Here is a 21,984-nt window from a genome sequence, read left to right as displayed (position 1 = left end):
GGCCGCACACCAGGCCTGTCGGCCAGGGCTCCCCCCCTCTCCCTCTTCTTAGTGCTCTTCGCCGAGGCAGGCCGTCAGCCTGCAGCAGCCAGCCGCGTCTAGGTCGCCGCCGCCGCCACCGCCATCGCAGGGCTCCCTCTCGCTCCCCGACCCTGCCGCCGCCGCAACCCCCAACGCCCAAGCCCAGGGCTGCCTGCCGGCGCAGGCTTCCACCAGGCTCTCTCCATCCCAGGACGTGCCGGTCCTTTGCACCTCGGCCCGAGCCCAGGGGACGCCCATCCCTGCGCCTGCCCCTGGGCCCCGAGACACAGGATCGGCGTGTCCTCGGGCAAACGGGACGCCCACCCGCCCCGCCCCACCGGAGTCTTCTGTCTCCGCGGGCAGGCACCTCTCCCCACACCCCCGCGCGTCCCCTCCCGTCTCCCACAAGAGCCAGGAGCCCTCCCTTCCCGCCGGCCACGGTGTCCCCGACACAAAGGGCACAAAGAGCCGGGACAAACCAGGGGACGGCGGGAGCAGCACCCCAACACACCACGCGCCATCGACTCCAGGGGAGACCGCCACAAGGGAAGAGCAGGCACGCAGGCACACAATCCTCACAACCAGGGTGCCTGGGGGCTGCCACTCTCCTCCCGCGGGCGGGTCCCTGGGCGGGGCTCAGAGCCCACTGGCCCTCCGGAGACCCTGGCGGCCCGCCCCGGGGGCTTCAATGGTGACTGCCAACGCCAGGGCAATGCCTCCTTGGCGGAGCCCAGCCCCGGGCACGACCACACTCCGGTGGAGAAGCCACCACTTCAACACAGCCTCAGTGCGTCTGTCCCAGTCCGTGTGCCCGAATGTGCGTCCCTCCCACCCTCCCCCACCCCATGTCTGTCTGGCTCTGTGACGTGCCTGTTGGGTTCTGGCTCTGGCTCAGGAGCTCTCTCCCCGCGTGCCTGCCCCCTCTTTCTCTGTCTCTGTCCATGTCTCTCTGTATGTCTAGACACATACATGTACATATACGTGTATATTTCCATCTCGCTCCCTCTTACTCCTCCTCCCGTTCTGTCTGTCTGTCCCTGTCCTGCGGGGACTCTAGTCCCTCTGCCCGCACAAGAACGCAGGATTTGGCGAGGCCAAGAAGGAACACCCACAGAGCCACGGATAGGGGGCTCATAGCACCATGTCTCACGGGCGGCTGGCTTGGAGACACGGCAAGCCGGAGCCGCCCGATCCCCCACCTGCTGGCCGATTCTCTGCCAACCAACAGACCCACCAAGCCGGCCCACTGCAGTCCGCGCCCCTCTGCAATTTGCAGTCCACCATCCGCGCTTCCTAGCTTGGCCACCGCAGCTCTGCCGGTGTCCAATGGCCAACTGGCAACAGCTGAAGGCCAAGCGGTAACAGCTGATGTCAGTGCAGCCCCACGCAGTACCCCCGTCCCCCGGTACCCCCGTCTCCCCGTCACCCCTGTCTCCGTTCCCCCGGTTCCCCGTCTTCCTGTCCCCCGTCTCCCGGGTCCCCCGTCCCCACGTTCCACCATCCCCCCTATTCCGGTCCCCCCCGTCCCCTGTTCCCCCCGTCCCCTGATCCCCCTGTTCCCCCGTACCCCCATCCACCCTCTCCCAGTCCACCCGTCCCCCGGTGCCCCCGTCCCCCCAGTGCCCCATCCCCCGTCCCCCGCTCCCCCGTCCCCCCAGTCCCCCCACGCCCCTGGTCCACCCGTCCCCCATTCCCTCGTCTCCCGGTCCCCCCCTCCCCGGGTCCCCCGACCCCCGTTCCCCCGTCTCCCGGTCCTCCGTCTCGCGGTCCACCTGTCCCCCGGTCCCCCAGTCCCAACGTCTCCCCGTCCCCCCATCCCTCCTTCGCCTGGTCCCCCCGTCCCCCCATACCCCCGGTCTGCCGTTCCCCGGTCCCCCGTCGCCTCCTGGTCCCCCGGTCCCCCGGTTCCCCCGGCGCCCAGGCGCCCTTCTACCGGTCCCCCCGTTCCCCGGTCGCCCCGTCTCCCGGTCCCCAGTCTCCCGGTCCCCTGTCTCCCGGTCGCCCGGTCTTCCGGTCCCCCGGTCCTCCGTCCAGTGTTACCCCCTTCCCCCGGTCCCCCGGTCCCCCCATCTCCCTGTCCCTCTGTCTCCCGGTCCGGCCGCACACCCATCCCCCCGTCTCCCGGTCCCCCGTCTCCCGGTCGCCCGGTCCCCAGGTCCCCCGTCTCCCGGTCCCCTCATCCCCTGGACCCCCAACCCCCGGTCCCTGGTCCCCCGGTCCCCCAGTCCCCCGGTTCCCCCATCGCCCTGGCCCCCGTCTACCGATCCCCCAGTTCTCCGTTCGCCCCGTCTTCCGGTCCTCCCGTCCCACAGTCTCCCGTCTCCCGGTGTCCCATCTCCCGGTCACCCCGTCCCCGGTCCCCCGTCTCGCGGTCCCCCGTCTCCTAGTCGCCCCGTTCCCCGGTACCCGATCTCCCGGTCCCCTCATCCCCCAGTCCCCCAACCCCCGGTCCCCCGTTCCCCCCGTCCCCCGGTCCCCGGTCCCCCGGTCCCCCCATCTCCCGGTCCACTGGTACCCCCGTCCCCCCAGTCCATTCATGCCCCTGGTCACCCCGTCGCCCGGTCCCCTATCCCCCGGTCCCCCCAACCTCCGGTCCCCCGGTCCGCGGGTCCCCTGGTCCCCCCATCCGCCGTTCCCCCGGTCCCCCCCCCCCCGTCTCCGTTGCCCCGGTCCCCCCGTCCCCCGGTCCCCCCGTCCCCCGGTCCCCCCGACCCTCCAGTCCCCCTGTCCCTCTGTCTCCCGGTCCCCCCGTCACCCCGTCCCCCCGGCCCCAGGTCCCCCATCTCCCGGTCCCCCCGTCTCACGGTCCCCCGTTCCCCCGTTTCCCGGTCCCCCCCTCCCCATGTCCCTCGTCCCCCAGTACCCTCGTACTCCTGTCCCTCCATCCACCGGTCTCCTGGTCCCTCCGTCCCACCGTCCGCCAGTCCCACCGTCCTCTCATTCCCCCAATCCCCCAGTCCCCCAGTCTCCCTGTCCCCCAATTCCCCGGTCTCCCTTTCCCCTGGTACCGTGTCCCCCCATCTCCCGGTCCCCCCGTCCCCTGGTCCCACTGTCTCCCAGTACCCAGTCCCCCTGTCCCCCCGGTCCCCCGGTCCCCTTGTCCCCCCATCCCCCAGTCCCCCCGTCCCCCCGGCCCTCTCGTACTCCCGTCCCCCCATCTTCCGGTCACCCCTTCCCCCCGTCCCACATGCCCCCGTCTCCCAGACCCCCCGTCCCCCGGTTCTCCCAGTTCCAACGGTCTCCCTGTCCCCCTGCCCCCCTTCCCCCATCTCCTGGTACCCCGTCCCCCGGTACCCCCGCCCCGGGTTCCTACAGTCCCACCGTTCTCCCTGTCCCCCCCCTTACACCCGTCTCCCGGTCCCCTGTCCCCCTGTCCCCCCGTTCTGTCTGTCGGTCCCTGTCCTGCGGGGACTCTAGTCCCTCTGCCCGCACAAGAACCCAGGATTTGGCGAGGCCAAGAAGGAACACCAACAGAGCCACGGATAGGGGCCTCATAGCACCATGTCTCACGGGCAGCTGGCTTGGAGACACGGCAAGCCGGAGCCGCCCGATCCCCAACCTGCCGGCCGATTCTCTGCCAACCAACAGACCCACCAAGCCAGCCCACTGCAGTCCGCGCCCCTCTGCAATTTGCAGTCCACCATCCGCGCTTCCTAGCTTGGCCACCGCAGCTCTGCCAGTGGCCAATGGCCAACTGGCAACAGCTGATGGCCAAGCGGTAACAGCTGATGTCCGTGCAGCCCCCACGCAGCACCCCTCCACGCGAGGCCCAGAGCCTGGAAAGTGCTCTCTGCAAGTCTGTCCCCACAGTCCCCGTCTGTCTCTCTCCGCCTACCTCTTGCTCCGTCTCTGGCCTTCTCTCATCCTCTCTCTCAACACCCTGGGTCAGGAGAGGTGATGTGTAGCCAGTGAAGTGACCAGTGATCGGGCGGGACGCCGGTCGCTGATGAGGGGCGAGGGCCCAGACAGAAGGCTGTGTGACGAAGGGTGGCGGCAGTCTGGAGGTGCTGCCCCCTGGTCGCGGGTGGCTCTCCCTGGCTTTGGGCCAGTGGGTGGGGCCGGCCAGGGCCAGGGCCTGGGTTGCACGTCCCTAGGGTGGAGGGGACTGAGAGGACCCTGCGACCCCCTCGGTGGCCCTGAGTGGTGGGGACAGCACAGCAGCAAGGGGGGTGTGCGGTTGTGGGGCTGGGGGGGGATGAGAGGGGTTGGGGTAGGGGGGCGTGGTAAAAGCCATTCCGGGCGTGGGGAGTCCCAGGATGCCAGGGCGCCCAGACATATGTCACAGTCAGGGAAGTGACAGAGGCCTGTGGAGCCACTGGGGGGCGCGAAGGGGCCTCGCTGCGGGCCAGGAGTAGCCCGTCGCCCACACCAGCGGCGACCGGAGGAGGCGGGGAGCGGGCGGGAGTCACTCGGGCAGACATGCTCGCCACCCGAGCGGCCCAGCAGCATGGCGCGTGCGCTCAGGAGGCAAGTCGGGAGCAGGCTCTTGGAGTGCCGGGAGCCGGGTCCCAGTGCCTAAGGCCATACCACCCTGAACGCAGCAGATCTCGTCTGATCTCGGAAGCGAAGCAGGGTCTGTCCTGGTTAGTACTTGGATGGGAGACCGCCTGGGAATACCTGTTGGCTTTTGCTAGCGTCTCCTTTTGCATCGCCGCTCCGGCGTGGATCCCTCCGAACCCCTGCCGCCCCTTGCCCCTCTGCAGCCTCCCAGCCAGCCGCAGGTCCCCCTGACCAGCAGAGGGTCAGCCGCCCGGCACTACAAGCTGGCAGCCCCGGCCGCACACCAGGCCCGTGGGCCAGGGCTCCCCCCCCACACCCTCCTCTCAGTCCTCTTCGGTCCCGCAGGCCGTCATCGCGAATCCTTCGCCGACGCGCGGTCGCCGCCACCGCCGCCTGCGCCAAAGCCACCGCCACCACCGGGCTCCCCACACCCCCCCACACCCCCCCGCCAGCGCTGCCCTCGCCCCCGCCCCTGTCCCCGCCCCCGCCGCCGCCACCGCCAAACTCCCTCAAACTCCCTCCTGTGCTCTCCCCACCTCGGCCGCCAGCACCGCGCTCCCCATCTCCGCCACCAGTGCTGCCCTCTCCCCCACCCCGCCCCCGCCGCCGCCATATCCGTACTCCCTCAATTCCCTCCTCCGATCTCCCCGCCTCCAGCACCGCCATCTCCCCGCCCCCGCCCCAGACCCCCGCAGCCACCATCGCCATACTCCCTCAGTCTCCCGCCTCTGCTCTCCCGGCCTCCGCAGCCAGCACCGCCCTCACGCCCTCCCCCGCCCCCGGTGCCGCCATTGCTGCACTCCCTCAATTCCCTCCTCTGCTCTCCCCGCCTCCAGCACCGCCATCTTCCCCGCCCCCGCCCCAGCCCCCGCCGCCACCAATGCCATACTCGCTCAGTCTCCTGCCTCTGCTCTCCCGGCCTCCGCCGCCAGCACCGCCCTCATGCCCTCCCCAGGCCCCGCCGCCACCGCCGCCGCCATCGGCCCCCGTGTCCCAGCGCCCACCGTCAAAGCCCCCATTGTCGCCGCCGCCATCGCCGCCCTGGCGCCATCCACGCGGTTGCCATCGCCTACCTTGCCACCCTCCCCTGCCTCCGCCGCCGCCGCCGCGGGGTCCTCCCACAACTCCCAGGCCCAGGGTTGCCTGCTGGTGCAGGCCTCCACCAGCCTTGGGGCTGCGGTTGGGGGTAAACCTGGTGGCGGTAGGGGGGCGGGTTGTATGCCGGTCTGGGTGCGGGGAGTCCCAGGATGCCAGAGTTCCACGACTTCTGGCACCATCAGGGAAGTGGCAGTGTCCCATGGAGCCCCGGGTGGCGCGAAGGGGCCTCGCTGTCGGCCAGGAGTAGCCCGCCGCCCACGCCAGGGGCATTAGGAAGAGGCGGGGAGCCGGACTGGGGGGGGACGCGGTGCTGGCAGAGCCGGCCCGCGGGTCGATGCTCGCCACCGGAGCGGCTCATCTGCATGGCGGGCGCTCACGAGACAGGCCGGGAGCAGGCTCTTGGGGCGCGGGAGCCGGGTCCCAGCGTCTACGGCCATACCACCCTGAACGCGCCCGATCTCCTCTGATCTCGGGAGCTAAGCAGGGAGGGGCCTGGTTAGTACTTGCATGGGAGACCGCCTGGGAATACCTGTAGGCTTTTGCTCGCCTCTCCTTTTGCGCCGCCGCCCCGGCGTGCCTCCCTCCGAATCCCTGCCGCCCCTTGCCCCTCTGCAACCCCTGCAGCCGCCCAGCCAGCCGAAGGTCCCCCTGGCCAGAGGAGGGACAGCCGCCCAGCACTACAAGCTCGCATCCCCGGCCGCACACCAGGCCTGTCGGCCAGGGCTCCCCCCCTCTCCCTCTTCTTAGTGCTCTTCGCCGAGGCAGGCCGTCAGCCTGCAGCAGTCAGCCGCGTCTAGGTCGCCGCCGCCGCCACCGCCATCGCAGGGCTCCCTGTCGCTCCCCGACCCTGCCGCCGCCGCAACCCCCAACGCCCAAGCCCAGGGCTGCCTGCCGGCGCAGGCTTCCACCAGGCTCTCTCCATCCCAGGACGTGCCGGTCCTTTGCACCTCGGCCCGAGCCCAGGGGACGCCCATCCCTGCGCCTGCCCCTGGGCCCCGAGACACAGGATCGGCGTGTCCTCGGGCAAACGGGACGCCCACCCGCCCCGCCCCACCGGAGTCTTCTGTCTCCGCGGGCAGGCACCTCTCCCCACACCCCCGCGCGTCCCCTCCCGTCTCCCACAAGAGCCAGGAGCCCTCCCTTCCCGCCGGCCACGGTGTCCCCGACACAAAGGGCACAAAGAGCCGGGACAAACCAGGGGACGGCGGGAGCAGCACCCCAACACACCACGCGCCATCGACTCCAGGGGAGACCGCCACAAGGGAAGAGCAGGCACGCAGGCACACAATCCTCACAACCAGGGTGCCTGGGGGCTGCCACTCTCCTCCCGCGGGCGGGTCCCTGGGCGGGGCTCAGAGCCCACTGGCCCTCCGGAGACCCTGGCGGCCCGCCCCGGGGGCTTCAATGGTGACTGCCAACGCCAGGGCAATGCCTCCTTGGCGGAGCCCAGCCCCGGGCACGACCACACTCCGGTGGAGAAGCCACCACTTCAACACAGCCTCAGTGCGTCTGTCCCAGTCCGTGTGCCCGAATGTGCGTCCCTCCCACCCTCCCCCACCCCATGTCTGTCTGGCTCTGTGACGTGCCTGTTGGGTTCTGGCTCTGGCTCAGGAGCTCTCTCCCCGCGTGCCTGCCCCCTCTTTCTCTGTCTCTGTCCATGTCTCTCTGTATGTCTAGACACATACATGTACATATACGTGTATATTTCCATCTCGCTCCCTCTTACTCCTCCTCCCGTTCTGTCTGTCTGTCCCTGTCCTGCGGGGACTCTAGTCCCTCTGCCCGCACAAGAACGCAGGATTTGGCGAGGCCAAGAAGGAACACCCACAGAGCCACGGATAGGGGGCTCATAGCACCATGTCTCACGGGCGGCTGGCTTGGAGACACGGCAAGCCGGAGCCGCCCGATCCCCCACCTGCTGGCCGATTCTCTGCCAACCAACAGACCCACCAAGCCGGCCCACTGCAGTCCGCGCCCCTCTGCAATTTGCAGTCCACCATCCGCGCTTCCTAGCTTGGCCACCGCAGCTCTGCCGGTGTCCAATGGCCAACTGGCAACAGCTGAAGGCCAAGCGGTAACAGCTGATGTCAGTGCAGCCCCACGCAGTACCCCCGTCCCCCGGTACCCCCGTCTCCCCGTCACCCCTGTCTCCGTTCCCCCGGTTCCCCGTCTTCCTGTCCCCCGTCTCCCGGGTCCCCCGTCCCCACGTTCCACCATCCCCACTATTCCGGTCCCCCCCGTCCCCTGTTCCCCCCGTCCCCTGATCCCCCTGTTCCCCCGTACCCCCATCCACCCTCTCCCAGTCCACCCATCCCCCGGTGCCCCCGTCCCCCCAGTGCCCCATCCCCCATCCCCCGCTCCCCCGTCCCCCCAGTCCCCCCACGCCCCTGGTCCACCCGTCCCCCATTCCCTCGTCTCCCGGTCCCCCCCTCCCCGGGTCCCCCGACCCCCGTTCCCCCGTCTCCCGGTCCTCCGTCTCGCGGTCCTCCTGTCCCCCGGTCCCCCAGTCCCAACGTCTCCCCGTCCCCCCGTCCCTCCTTCGCCTGGTCCCCCCGTCCCCCCATACCCCCGGTCTCCCGTTCCCCGGTCCCCCGTCTCCTGGTCCCCCGTTCCCCCGGTTTCCCCGGCGCCCAGGCGCCCTTCTACCGGTCCCCCCGTTCCCCGGTCGCCCCGTCTCCCGGTCCCCACTCTCCCGGTCCCCTGTCTCCCGGTCGCCCGGTCTTCCGGTCCCCCGGTCCTCCGTCCAGTGTTACCCCCTTCCCCCGGTCCCCCGGTCCCCCCATCTCCCTGTCCCTCTGTCTCCCGGTCCGGCCGCACACCCATCCCCCCGTCTCCCGGTCCCCCGTCTCCCGGTCGCCCGGTTTCCAGGTCCCCCGTCTCCCGGTCCCCTCATCCCCTGGACCCCCAACCCCGGTCCCTGGTCCCCCGGTCCCCCAGTCCCCCGGTTCCCCCATCGCCCTGGCCCCCGTCTACCGATCCCCCAGTTCTCCGTTCGCCCCGTCTTCCGGTCCTCCCGTCCCACAGTCTCCCGTCTCCCGGTGTCCCATCTCCCGGTCACCCCGTCCCCGGTCCCCCGTCTCGCGGTCCCCCGTCTCCTAGTCGCCCCGTTCCCCGGTACCCGATCTCCCGGTCCCCTCATCCCCCAGTCCCCCAACCCCCGGTCCCCCGGTCCCCCCGTCCCCCGGTCCCCAGTCCCCCGGTCCCCCCATCTCCCGGTCCACTGGTACCCCCGTCCCCCCAGTCCATTCATGCCCCTGGTCACCCCGTCGCCCGGTCCCCTATCCCCCGGTCCCCCCAACCTCCGGTCCCCCGGTCCGCGGGTCCCCTGGTCCCCCCATCCGCCGTTCCCCCGGTCCCCCCCGTCTCCTTTGCCCCGGTCCCCCCGTCCCCCGGTCCCCCCGTCCCCTGATCCCCCTGTTCCCCCGTACCCCCATCCACCCTCTCCCAGTCCACCCGTCCCCCGGTGCCCCCGTCCCCCCAGTGCCCCATCCCCCATCCCCCGCTCCCCCGTCCCCCCAGTCCCCCCACGCCCCTGGTCCACCCGTCCCCCATTCCCTCGTCTCCCGGTCCCCCCCTCCCCGGGTCCCCCGACCCCCGTTCCCCCCTCTCCCGGTCCTCCGTCTCGCGGTCCACCTGTCCCACGGTCCCCCAGTCCCAACGTCTCCCCGTCCCCCCGTCCCTCCTTCGCCTGGTCCCCCCGTCCCCCCATACCCCCGGTCTCCCGTTCCCCGGTCCCCCGTCGCCTCCTGGTCCCCCGGTTCCCCCGGTTCCCCCGGCGCCCAGGCGCCCTTCTACCGGTCCCCCCCGTTCCCCGGTCGCCCTGTCTCCCGGTCCCCAGTCTCCCGGTCCCCTGTCTCCCGGTCGCCCGGTCTTCGGGTCCCCCGGTCCTCCGTCCAGTGTTACCCCCTTCCCCCGGTCCCCCGGTCCCCCATCTCCCTGTCCCTCTGACTCCCGGTCCGGCCGCACACCCATCCCCCCGTCTCCCGGTCCCCCGTCTCCCGGTTGCCCGGTCCCCAGGTCCCCCGTCTCCCGGTCCCCTCATCCCCTGGACCCCCAACCCCCGGTCCCTGGTCCCCCGGTCCCCCAGTCCCCCGGTTCCCCCATCGCCCTGGCCCCCGTCTACCGATCCCCCAGTTCTCCGTTCGCCCCGTCTTCCGGTCCTCCCGTCCCACAGTCTCCCGTCTCCCGGTGTCCCATCTCCCGGTCACCCCGTCCCCGGTCCCCCGTCTCGCGGTCCCCCGTCTCCTAGTCGCCCCGTTCCCCGGTACCCGATCTCCCGGTCCCCTCATCCCCCAGTCCCCCAACCCCCGGTCCCCCGGTCCCCCCGTCCCCCGGTCCCCGGTCCCCCGGTCCCCCCATCTCCCGGTCCACTGGTACTCCCGTCCCCCCAGTCCATTCATGCCCCTGGTCACCCCGTCGCCCGGTCCCCTATCCCCCGGTCCCCCCAACCTCCGGTCCCCCGGTCCGCGGGTCCCCTGGTCCCCCCATCCGCCGTTCCCCCGGTCCCCCCCGTCTCCGTTGCCCCGGTCCCCCCGTCCCCCGGTCCCCCCGTCCCCCGGTCCCCCCGACCCTCCAGTCCCCCTGTCCCTCTGTCTCCCAGTCCCCCCGTCACCCCGTCCCCCCGGCCCCAGGTCCCCCATCTCCCGGTCCCCCCGTCTCACGGTCCCCCGTTCCCCCGTTTCCCGGTCCCCCCCTCCCCATGTCCCTCGTCCCCCAGTACCCTCGTACTCCTGTCCCTCCATCCACCGGTCTCCTGGTCCCTCCGTCCCACCGTCCGCCAGTCCCACCGTCCTCTCATTCCCCCAATCCCCCAGTCCCCCAGTCTCCCTGTCCCCCAATTCCCCGGTCTCCCTTTCCCCTGGTACCGTGTCCCCCCATCTCCCGGTCCCCCCGTCCCCTGGTCCCACTGTCTCCCAGTACCCAGTCCCCCTGTCCCCCCGGTCCCCCGGTCCCCTTGTCCCCCCATCCCCCAGTCCCCCCGTCCCCCCGGCCCTCTCGTACTCCCGTCCCCCCATCTTCCGGTCACCCCTTCCCCCCGTCCCACATGCCCCCGTCTCCCAGACCCCCCGTCCCCCGGTTCTCCCAGTTCCAACGGTCTCCCTGTCCCCCTGCCCCCCTTCCCCCATCTCCTGGTACCCCGTCCCCCGGTACCCCCGCCCCGGGTTCCTACAGTCCCACCGTTCTCCATGTCCCCCCCCTTACACCCGTCTCCTGGTCCCCTGTCCCCCGGTCCTCCCGTCCCCCGGTCCCCCTGTCCCCCCGTTCTGTCTGTCGGTCCCTGTCCTGCGGGGACTCTAGTCCCTCTGCCCGCACAAGAACCCAGGATTTGGCGAGGCCAAGAAGGAACACCAACAGAGCCACGGATAGGGGGCTCATAGCACCATGTCTCACGGGCGGCTGGCTTGGAGACACGGCAAGCCGGAGCCGCCCGATCCCCAACCTGCCTGCCGATTCTCTGCCAACCAACAGACCCACCAAGCCGGCCCACTGCAGTCCGCGCCCCTCTGCAATTTGCAGTCCACCATCCGCGCTTCCTAGCTTGGCCACCGCAGCTCTGCCAGTGGCCAATGGCCAACTGGCAACAGCTGATGGCCAAGCGGTAACAGCTGATGTCCGTGCAGCCCCCACGCAGCACCCCTCCACGCGAGGCCCAGAGCCTGGAAAGTGCTCTCTGCAAGTCTGTCCCCACAGTCCCCGTCTGTCTCTCTCCGCCTACCTCTTGCTCCGTCTCTGGCCTTCTCTCATCCTCTCTCTCAACACCCTGGGTCAGGAGAGGTGATGTGTAGCCAGTGAAGTGACCAGTGATCGGGCGGGACGCCGGTCGCTGATGAGGGGCGAGGGCCCAGACAGAAGGCTGTGTGACGAAGGGTGGCGGCAGTCTGGAGGTGCTGCCCCCTGGTCGCGGGTGGCTCTCCCTGGCTTTGGGCCAGTGGGTGGGGCCGGCCAGGGCCAGGGCCTGGGTTGCACGTCCCTAGGGTGGAGGGGACTGAGAGGACCCTGCGACCCCCTCGGTGGCCCTGAGTGGTGGGGACAGCACAGCAGCAAGGGGGGTGTGCGGTTGTGGGGCTGGGGGGGGATGAGAGGGGTTGGGGTAGGGGGGCGTGGTAAAAGCCATTCCGGGCGTGGGGAGTCCCAGGATGCCAGGGCGCCCAGACATATGTCACAGTCAGGGAAGTGACAGAGGCCTGTGGAGCCACTGGGGGGCGCGAAGGGGCCTCGCTGCGGGCCAGGAGTAGCCCGTCGCCCACACCAGCGGCGACCGGAGGAGGCGGGGAGCGGGCGGGAGTCACTCGGGCAGACATGCTCGCCACCCGAGCGGCCCAGCAGCATGGCGCGTGCGCTCAGGAGGCAAGTCGGGAGCAGGCTCTTGGAGTGCCGGGAGCCGGGTCCCAGTGCCTAAGGCCATACCACCCTGAACGCAGCAGATCTCGTCTGATCTCGGAAGCGAAGCAGGGTCTGTCCTGGTTAGTACTTGGATGGGAGACCGCCTGGGAATACCTGTTGGCTTTTGCTAGCGTCTCCTTTTGCATCGCCGCTCCGGCGTGGCTCCCTCCGAACCCCTGCCGCCCCTTGCCCCTCTGCAGCCTCCCAGCCAGCCGCAGGTCCCCCTGACCAGCAGAGGGTCAGCCGCCCGGCACTACAAGCTGGCAGCCCCGGCAGCACACCAGGCCCGTGGGCCAGGGCTCCCCCCCCACACCCTCCTCTCAGTCCTCTTCGGTCCCGCAGGCCGTCATCGCGAATCCTTCGCCGACGCGCGGTCGCCGCCACCGCCGCCTGCGCCAAAGCCACCGCCACCACCGGGCTCCCCACACCCCCCCCCCAGCGCTGCCCTCGCCCCCGCCCCTGTCCCCGCCCCCGCCGCCGCCACCGCCAAACTCCCTCAAACTCCCTCCTGTGCTCTCCCCACCTCGGCCGCCAGCACCGCGCTCCCCATCTCCGCCACCAGTGCTGCCCTCTCCCCCTCCCCCGCCCCCGTTGCCTCCATTGCCGCACTCCCTCAATTCCCTCCTCTGCTCTCCCCGCCTCCAGCACCGCCATCTTCCCCGCCCCCGCCCCAGCCCCCGCCGCCACCAATGCCATACTCCCTCAGTCTCCCGCCTCTGCTCTCCCGGCCTCCGCCGCCAGCACCGCCCTCACGCCCTCCCCAGCCCCCGCCGCCACCGCCGCCGCCATCGGCCCCCGTGTCCCAGCGCCCACCGTCAAAGCCCCCATTGTCGCCGCCGCCATCGCCGCCCTGGCGCCATCCACGCGGTTGCCATCGCCTACCTCGCCACCCTCCCCTGCCTCCGCCGCCGCCGCCTCCGCAGCCGCCCCCGCCGCCGCCGCCGCGGGGTCCTCCCACAACTCCCAAGCCCAGGGTTGCCTGCTGGTGCAGGCCTCCACCAGCCTTGGGGCTGCGGTTGGGGGTAAACCTGGTGGCGGTAGGGGGGCGGGTTGTATGCCGGTCTGGGTGCGGGGAGTCCCAGGATGCCAGAGTTCCACGACTTCTGGCACCATCAGGGAAGTGGCAGTGTCCCATGGAGCCCCGGGTGGCGCGAAGGGGCCTCGCTGTCGGCCAGGAGTAGCCCGCCGCCCACGCCAGGGGCATTAGGAAGAGGCGGGGAGCCGGACTGGGGGGGGACGCGGTGCTGGCAGAGCCGGCCCGCGGGTCGATGCTCGCCACCGGAGCGGCTCATCTGCATGGCGGGCGCTCACGAGACAGGCCGGGAGCAGGCTCTTGGGGCGCGGGAGCCGGGTCCCAGCGTCTACGGCCATACCACCCTGAACGCGCCCGATCTCCTCTGATCTCGGGAGCTAAGCAGGGAGGGGCCTGGTTAGTACTTGCATGGGAGACCGCCTGGGAATACCTGTAGGCTTTTGCTCGCCTCTCCTTTTGCGCCGCCGCCCCGGCGTGCCTCCCTCCGAATCCCTGCCGCCCCTTGCCCCTCTGCAACCCCTGCAGCCGCCCAGCCAGCCGAAGGTCCCCCTGGCCAGAGGAGGGACAGCCGCCCAGCACTACAAGCTCGCATCCCCGGCCGCACACCAGGCCTGTCGGCCAGGGCTCCCCCCCTCTCCCTCTTCTTAGTGCTCTTCGCCGAGGCAGGCCGTCAGCCTGCAGCAGCCAGCCGCGTCTAGGTCGCCGCCGCCGCCACCGCCATCGCAGGGCTCCCTGTCGCTCCCCGACCCTGCCGCCGCCGCAACCCCCAACGCCCAAGCCCAGGGCTGCCTGCCGGCGCAGGCTTCCACCAGGCTCTCTCCATCCCAGGACGTGCCGGTCCTTTGCACCTCGGCCCGAGCCCAGGGGACGCCCATCCCTGCGCCTGCCCCTGGGCCCCGAGACACAGGATCGGCGTGTCCTCGGGCAAACGGGACGCCCACCCGCCCCGCCCCACCGGAGTCTTCTGTCTCCGCGGGCAGGCACCTCTCCCCACACCCCCGCGCGTCCCCTCCCGTCTCCCACAAGAGCCAGGAGCCCTCCCTTCCCGCCGGCCACGGTGTCCCCGACACAAAGGGCACAAAGAGCCGGGACAAACCAGGGGACGGCGGGAGCAGCACCCCAACACACCACGCGCCATCGACTCCAGGGGAGACCGCCACAAGGGAAGAGCAGGCACGCAGGCACACAATCCTCACAACCAGGGTGCCTGGGGGCTGCCACTCTCCTCCCGCGGGCGGGTCCCTGGGCGGGGCTCAGAGCCCACTGGCCCTCCGGAGACCCTGGCGGCCCGCCCCGGGGGCTTCAATGGTGACTGCCAACGCCAGGGCAATGCCTCCTTGGCGGAGCCCAGCCCCGGGCACGACCACACTCCGGTGGAGAAGCCACCACTTCAACACAGCCTCAGTGCGTCTGTCCCAGTCCGTGTGCCCGAATGTGCGTCCCTCCCACCCTCCCCCACCCCATGTCTGTCTGGCTCTGTGACGTGCCTGTTGGGTTCTGGCTCTGGCTCAGGAGCTCTCTCCCCGCGTGCCTGCCCCCTCTTTCTCTGTCTCTGTCCATGTCTCTCTGTATGTCTAGACACATACATGTACATATACGTGTATATTTCCATCTCGCTCCCTCTTACTCCTCCTCCCGTTCTGTCTGTCTGTCCCTGTCCTGCGGGGACTCTAGTCCCTCTGCCCGCACAAGAACGCAGGATTTGGCGAGGCCAAGAAGGAACACCCACAGAGCCACGGATAGGGGGCTCATAGCACCATGTCTCACGGGCGGCTGGCTTGGAGACACGGCAAGCCGGAGCCGCCCGATCCCCCACCTGCTGGCCGATTCTCTGCCAACCAACAGACCCACCAAGCCGGCCGACTGCAGTCCGCGCCCCTCTGCAATTTGCAGTCCACCATCCGCGCTTCCTAGCTTGGCCACCGCAGCTCTGCCGGTGTCCAATGGCCAACTGGCAACAGCTGAAGGCCAAGCGGTAACAGCTGATGTCAGTGCAGCCCCACGCAGTACCCCCGTCCCCCGGTACCCCCGTCTCCCCGTCACCCCTGTCTCCGTTCCCCCGGTTCCCCGTCTTCCTGTCCCCCGTCTCCCGGGTCCCCCGTCCCCACGTTCCACCATCCCCCCTATTCCGGTCCCCCCCGTCCCCTGTTCCCCCCGTCCCCTGATCCCCCTGTTCCCCCGTACCCCCATCCACCCTCTCCCAGTCCACCCGTCCCCCGGTGCCCCCGTCCCCCCAGTGCCCCATCCCCCGTCCCCCGCTCCCCCGTCCCCCCAGTCCCCCCACGCCCCTGGTCCACCCGTCCCCCATTCCCTCGTCTCCCGGTCCCCCCCTCCCCGGGTCCCCCGACCCCCGTTCCCCCGTCTCCCGGTCCTCCGTCTCGCGGTCCACCTGTCCCCCGGTCCCCCAGTCCCAACGTCTCCCCGTCCCCCCATCCCTCCTTCGCCTGGTCCCCCCGTCCCCCCATACCCCCGGTCTCCCGTTCCCCGGTCCCCCGTCGCCTCCTGGTCCCCCGGTCCCCCGGTTCCCCCGGCGCCCAGGCGCCCTTCTACCGGTCCCCCCGTTCCCCGGTCGCCCCGTCTCCCGGTCCCCAGTCTCCCGGTCCCCTGTCTCCCGGTCGCCCGGTCTTCCGGTCCCCCGGTCCTCCGTCCAGTGTTACCCCCTTCCCCCGGTCCCCCGGTCCCCCCATCTCCCTGTCCCTCTGTCTCCCGGTCCGGCCGCACACCCATCCCCCCGTCTCCCGGTCCCCCGTCTCCCGGTCGCCCGGTCCCCAGGTCCCCCGTCTCCCGGTCCCCTCATCCCCTGGACCCCCAACCCCCGGTCCCTGGTCCCCCGGTCCCCCAGTCCCCCGGTTCCCCCATCGCCCTGGCCCCCGTCTACCGATCCCCCAGTTCTCCGTTCGCCCCGTCTTCCGGTCCTCCCGTCCCACAGTCTCCCGTCTCCCGGTGTCCCATCTCCCGGTCACCCCGTCCCCGGTCCCCCGTCTCGCGGTCCCCCGTCTCCTAGTCGCCCCGTTCCCCGGTACCCGATCGCCCGGTCCCCTCATCCCCCAGTCCCCCAACCCCCGGTCCCCCGTTCCCCCCGTACCCCGGTCCCCGGTCCCCCGGTCCCCCCATCTCCCGGTCCACTGGTACCCCCGTCCCCCCAGTCCATTCATGCCCCTGGTCACCCCGTCGCCCGGTCCCCTATCCCCCGGTCTCCCCAACCTCCGGTCCCCCGGTCCGCGGGTGCCCTGGTCCCCCCATCCGCCGTTCCCCCGGTCCCCCCCGTCTCCGTTGCCCCGGTCCCCCCGTCCCCCGGTCCCCCCGTCCCCCGGTCCCCCCGACCCTCCAGTCCCCCTGTCCCTCTGTCTCCCGGTCCCCCCGTCACCCCGTCCCCCCGGCCCCAGGTCCCCCATCTCCCGGTCCCCCCGTCTCACGGTCCCCCGTTCCCCCGTTTCCCGGTCCCCCCCTCCCCATGTCCCTCGTCCCCCAGTACCCTCGTACTCCTGTCCCTCCATCCACCGGTCTCCTGGTCCCTCCGTCCCACCGTCCGCCAGTCCCACCGTCCTCTCATTCCCCCAATCCCCCAGTCCCCCAGTCTCCCTGTCCCCCAATTCCCCGGTCTCCCTTTCCCCTGGTACCGTGTCCCCCCATCTCCCGGTCCCCCCGTCCCCTGGTCCCACTGTCTCCCAGTACCCAGTCCCCCTGTCCCCCCGGTCCCCCGGTCCCCTTGTCCCCCCATCCCCCAGTCCCCCCGTCCCCCCGGCCCTCTCGTACTCCCGTCCCCCCATCTTCCGGTCACCCCTTCCCCCCGTCCCACATGCCCCCGTCTCCCAGACCCCCCGTCCCCCGGTTCTCCCAGTTCCAACGGTCTCCCTGTCCCCCTGCCCCCCTTCCCCCATCTCCTGGTACCCCGTCCCCCGGTACCCCCGCCCCGGGTTCCTACAGTCCCACCGTTCTCCCTGTCCCACCCCTTACACCCGTCTCCCGGTCCCCTGTCCCCCGGTCCTCCCGTCCCCCGGTCCCCCTGTCCCCCCGTTCTGTCTGTCGGTCCCTGTCCTGCGGGGACTCTAGTCCCTCTGCCCGCACAAGAACCCAGGATTTGGCGAGGTCAAGAAGGAACACCAACAGAGCCACGGATAGGGAGTTCATAGCACCATGTCTCACGGGCGGCTGGCTTGGAGACACGGCAAGCCGGAGCCGCCCGATCCCCAACCTGCCGGCCGATTCTCTGCCAACCAACAGACCCACCAAGCCGGCCCACTGCAGTCCGCGCCCCTCTGCAATTTGCAGTCCACCATCCGCGCTTCCTAGCTTGGCCACCGCAGCTCTGCCAGTGGCCAATGGCCAACTGGCAGCAGCTGATGGCCAAGCGGTAACAGCTGATGTCCGTGCAGCCCCCACGCAGCACCCCTCCACGCGAGGCCCAGAGCCTGGAAAGTGCTCTCTGCAAGTCTGTCCCCACAGTCCCCGTCTGTCTCTCTCCACCTTCCTCTTGCTCCGTCTCTGGCCTTCTCTCATCCTCTCTCTCAACACCCTGGGTCAGGAGAGGTGATGTGTAGCCAGTGAAGTGACCAGTGATCGGGCGGGACGCCGGTCGCTGATGAGGGGCGAGGGCCCAGACAGAAGGCTGTGTGACGAAGGGTGGCGGCAGTCTGGAGGTGCTGCCCCCTGGTCGCGGGTGGCTCTCCCTGGCTTTGGGCCAGTGGGTGGGGCCGGCCAGGGCCAGGGCCTGGGTTGCACGTCCCTAGGGTGGAGGGGACTGAGAGGACCCTGCGACCCCCTCGGTGGCCCTGAGTGGTGGGGACAGCACAGCAGCAAGGGGGGTGTGCGGTTGTGGGGCTGGGGGGGGATGAGAGGGGTTGGGGTAGGGGGGCGTGGTAAAAGCCATTCCGGGCGTGGGGAGTCCCAGGATGCCAGGGCGCCCAGACATATGTCACAGTCAGGGAAGTGACAGAGGCCTGTGGAGCCACTGGGGGGCGCGAAGGGGCCTCTCTGCGGGCCAGGAGTAGCCCGTCGCCCACACCAGCGGCGATCGGAGGAGGCGGGGAGCGGGCGGGAGGCACTCGGGCAGACATGCTCGCCACCCGAGCGGCCCAGCAGCATGGCGCGTGCGCTCAGGAGGCAAGTCGGGAGCAGGCTCTTGGAGTGCCGGGAGCCGGGTCCCAGTGCCTAAGGCCATACCACCCTGAACGCAGCAGATCTCGTCTGATCTCGGAAGCGAAGCAGGGTCTGTCCTGGTTAGTACTTGGATGGGAGACCGCCTGGGAATACCTGTTGGCTTTTGCTAGCGTCTCCTTTTGCATCGCCGCTCCGGCGTGGCTCCCTCCGAACCCCTGCCGCCCCTTGCCCCTCTGCAGCCTCCCAGCCAGCCGCAGGTCCCCCTGACCAGCAGAGGGTCAGCCGCCCGGCACTACAAGCTGGCAGCCCCGGCCGCACACCAGGCCCGTGGGCCAGGGCTCCCCCCCCACACCCTCCTCTCAGTCCTCTTCGGTCCCGCAGGCCGTCATCGCGAATCCTTCGCCGACGCGCGGTCGCCGCCACCGCCGCCTGCGCCAAAGCCACCGCCACCACCGGGCTCCCCACACCCCCCCCCCCAGCGCTGCCCTCGCCCCCGCCCCTGTCCCCGCCCCCGCCGCCGCCACCGCCAAACTCCCTCAAACTCCCTCCTGTGCTCTCCCCACCTCGGCCGCCAGCACCGCGCTCCCCATCTCCGCCACCAGTGCTGCCCTCTCCCCCTCCCCCGCCCCCGCTGCCGCCATTGCCGCACTCCCTCAATTCCCTCCTCTGCTCTCCCCGCCTCCAGCACCGCCATCTTCCCCGCCCCCGCCCCAGCCCCCGCCGCCACCAATGCCATACTCGCTCAGTCTCCCGCCTCTGCTCTCCCGGCCTCCGCCGCCAGCACCGCCCTCACGCCCTCCCCAGCCCCCGCCGCCACCGCCGCCGCCATCGGCCCCGTGTCCCAGCGCCCACCGTCAAAGCCCCCATTGTCGCCGCCGCCATCGCCGCCCTGGCGCCATCCACGCGGTTGCCATCGCCTACCTCGCCACCCTCCCGTGCCTCCGCCGCCGCCGCCGCAGCCGGCGCCGCAGCCGCCCCCGCCGCCGCCGCGGGGTCCTCCCACAACTCCCAGGCCCAGGGTTGCCTGCTGGTGCAGGCCTCCACCAGCCTTGGGGCTGCGGTTGGGGGTAAACCTGGTGGCGGTAGGGGGGCGGGTTGTATGCCGGTCTGGGTGCGGGGAGTCCCAGGATGCCAGAGTTCCACGACTTCAGGCACCATCAGGGAAGTGGCAGTGTCCCATGGAGCCCCGGGTGGCGCGAAGGGGCCTCGCTGTCGGCCAGGAGTAGCCCGCCGCCCACGCCAGGGGCATTAGGAAGAGGCGGGGAGCCGGACTGGGGGGGGACGCGGTGCTGGCAGAGCCGGCCCGCGGGTCGATGCTCGCCACCGGAGCGGCTCATCTGCATGGCGGGCGCTCACGAGACAGGCCGGGAGCAGGCTCTTGGGGCGCGGGAGCCGGGTCCCAGCGTCTACGGCCATACCACCCTGAACGCGCCCGATCTCCTCTGATCTCGGGAGCTAAGCAGGGAGGGGCCTGGTTAGTACTTGCATGGGAGACCGCCTGGGAATACCTGTAGGCTTTTGCTCGCCTCTCCTTTTGCGCCGCCGCCCCGGCGTGCCTCCCTCCGAATCCCTGCCGCCCCTTGCCCCTCTGCAACCCCTGCAGCCGCCCAGCCAGCCGAAGGTCCCCCTGGCCAGAGGAGGGACAGCCGCCCAGCACTACAAGCTCGCATCCCCGGCCGCACACCAGGCCTGTCGGCCAGGGCTCCCCCCCTCTCCCTCTTCTTAGTGCTCTTCGCCGAGGCAGGCCGTCAGCCTGCAGCAGCCAGCCGCGTCTAGGTCGCCGCCGCCGCCACCGCCATCGCAGGGCTCCCTGTCGCTCCCCGACCCTGCCGCCGCCGCAACCCCCAACGCCCAAGCCCAGGGCTGCCTGCCGGCGCAGGCTTCCACCAGGCTCTCTCCATCCCAGGACGTGCCGGTCCTTTGCACCTCGGCCCGAGCCCAGGGGACGCCCATCCCTGCGCCTGCCCCTGGGCCCCGAGACACAGGATCGGCGTGTCCTCGGGCAAACGGGACGCCCACCCGCCCCGCCCCACCGGAGTCTTCTGTCTCCGCGGGCAGGCACCTCTCCCCACACCCCCGCGCGTCCCCTCCCGTCTCCCACAAGAGCCAGGAGCCCTCCCTTCCCGCCGGCCACGGTGTCCCCGACACAAAGGGCACAAAGAGCCGGGACAAACCAGGGGACGGCGGGAGCAGCACCCCAACACACCACGCGCCATCGACTCCAGGGGAGACCGCCACAAGGGAAGAGCAGGCACGCAGGCACACAATCCTCACAACCAGGGTGCCTGGGGGCTGCCACTCTCCTCCCGCGGGCGGGTCCCTGGGCGGGGCTCAGAGCCCACTGGCCCTCCGGAGACCCTGGCGGCCCGCCCCGGGGGCTTCAATGGTGACTGCCAACGCCAGGGCAATGCCTCCTTGGCGGAGCCCAGCCCCGGGCACGACCACACTCCGGTGGAGAAGCCACCACTTCAACACAGCCTCAGTGCGTCTGTCCCAGTCCGTGTGCCCGAATGTGCGTCCCTCCCACCCTCCCCCACCCCATGTCTGTCTGGCTCTGTGACGTGCCTGTTGGGTTCTGGCTCTGGCTCAGGAGCTCTCTCCCCGCGTGCCTGCCCCCTCTTTCTCTGTCTCTGTCCATGTCTCTCTGTATGTCTAGACACATACATGTACATATACGTGTATATTTCCATCTCGCTCCCTCTTACTCCTCCTCCCGTTCTGTCTGTCTGTCCCTGTCCTGCGGGGACTCTAGTCCCTCTGCCCGCACAAGAACGCAGGATTTGGCGAGGCCAAGAAGGAACACCCACAGAGCCACGGATAGGGGGCTCATAGCACCATGTCTCACGGGCGGCTGGCTTGGAGACACGGCAAGCCGGAGCCGCCCGATCCCCCACCTGCTGGCCGATTCTCTGCCAACCAACAGACCCACCAAGCCGGCCGACTGCAGTCCGCGCCCCTCTGCAATTTGCAGTCCACCATCCGCGCTTCCTAGCTTGGCCACCGCAGCTCTGCCGGTGTCCAATGGCCAACTGGCAACAGCTGAAGGCCAAGCGGTAACAGCTGATGTCAGTGCAGCCCCACGCAGTACCCCCGTCCCCCGGTACCCCCGTCTCCCCGTCACCCCTGTCTCCGTTCCCCCGGTTCCCCGTCTTCCTGTCCCCCGTCTCCCGGGTCCCCCGTCCCCACGTTCCACCATCCCCCCTATTCCGGTCCCCCCCGTCCCCTGTTCCCCCCGTCCCCTGATCCCCCTGTTCCCCCGTACCCCCATCCACCCTCTCCCAGTCCACCCGTCCCCCGGTGCCCCCGTCCCCCCAGTGCCCCATCCCCCGTCCCCCGCTCCCCCGTCCCCCCAGTCCCCCCACGCCCCTGGTCCACCCGTCCCCCATTCCCTCGTCTCCCGGTCCCCCCCTCCCCGGGTCCCCCGACCCCCGTTCCCCCGTCTCCCGGTCCTCCGTCTCGCGGTCCACCTGTCCCCCGGTCCCCCAGTCCCAACGTCTCCCCGTCCCCCCATCCCTCCTTCGCCTGGTCCCCCCGTCCCCCCATACCCCCGGTCTCCCGTTCCCCGGTCCCCCGTCGCCTCCTGGTCCCCCGGTCCCCCGGTTCCCCCGGCGCCCAGGCGCCCTTCTACCGGTCCCCCCGTTCCCCGGTCGCCCCGTCTCCCGGTCCCCAGTCTCCCGGTCCCCTGTCTCCCGGTCGCCCGGTCTTCCGGTCCCCCGGTCCTCCGTCCAGTGTTACCCCCTTCCCCCGGTCCCCCGGTCCCCCCATCTCCCTGTCCCTCTGTCTCCCGGTCCGGCCGCACACCCATCCCCCCGTCTCCCGGTCCCCCGTCTCCCGGTCGCCCGGTCCCC

General features: G+C 70.9%; 6 pseudogenes; all 6 read left to right on the top strand.

The window, feature by feature from the left end:
* Positions 1-4,534: 4,534 nt before the first annotated feature.
* Positions 4,535-4,654, top strand: LOC148756116 (5S ribosomal RNA; annotated as a pseudogene).
* A 1,390-nt stretch (positions 4,655-6,044) lies between these two features.
* Positions 6,045-6,164, top strand: LOC148756115 (5S ribosomal RNA; annotated as a pseudogene).
* A 5,849-nt stretch (positions 6,165-12,013) lies between these two features.
* Positions 12,014-12,133, top strand: LOC148756114 (5S ribosomal RNA; annotated as a pseudogene).
* Positions 12,134-13,362: 1,229 nt separating this feature from the next.
* LOC148756113 (5S ribosomal RNA) lies at positions 13,363-13,482 on the top strand (annotated as a pseudogene).
* Positions 13,483-18,185: 4,703 nt separating this feature from the next.
* LOC148756112 (5S ribosomal RNA) lies at positions 18,186-18,305 on the top strand (annotated as a pseudogene).
* Positions 18,306-19,540: 1,235 nt separating this feature from the next.
* On the top strand, positions 19,541-19,660 carry LOC148756111 (5S ribosomal RNA; annotated as a pseudogene).
* The last annotated feature ends 2,324 nt before the right edge of the window (positions 19,661-21,984 follow it).

Source organism: Rhinolophus sinicus, chromosome 12, assembly GCF_057876585.1.
Source record: "Rhinolophus sinicus isolate RSI-liver-muscle chromosome 12, RSI-T2T, whole genome shotgun sequence".
Classification (NCBI taxonomy): domain Eukaryota; kingdom Metazoa; phylum Chordata; class Mammalia; order Chiroptera; family Rhinolophidae; genus Rhinolophus; species Rhinolophus sinicus.
The sequence above is the reverse complement of the archived record's forward strand: the minus strand, read 5'-3'. Positions and strand labels throughout refer to the sequence as shown.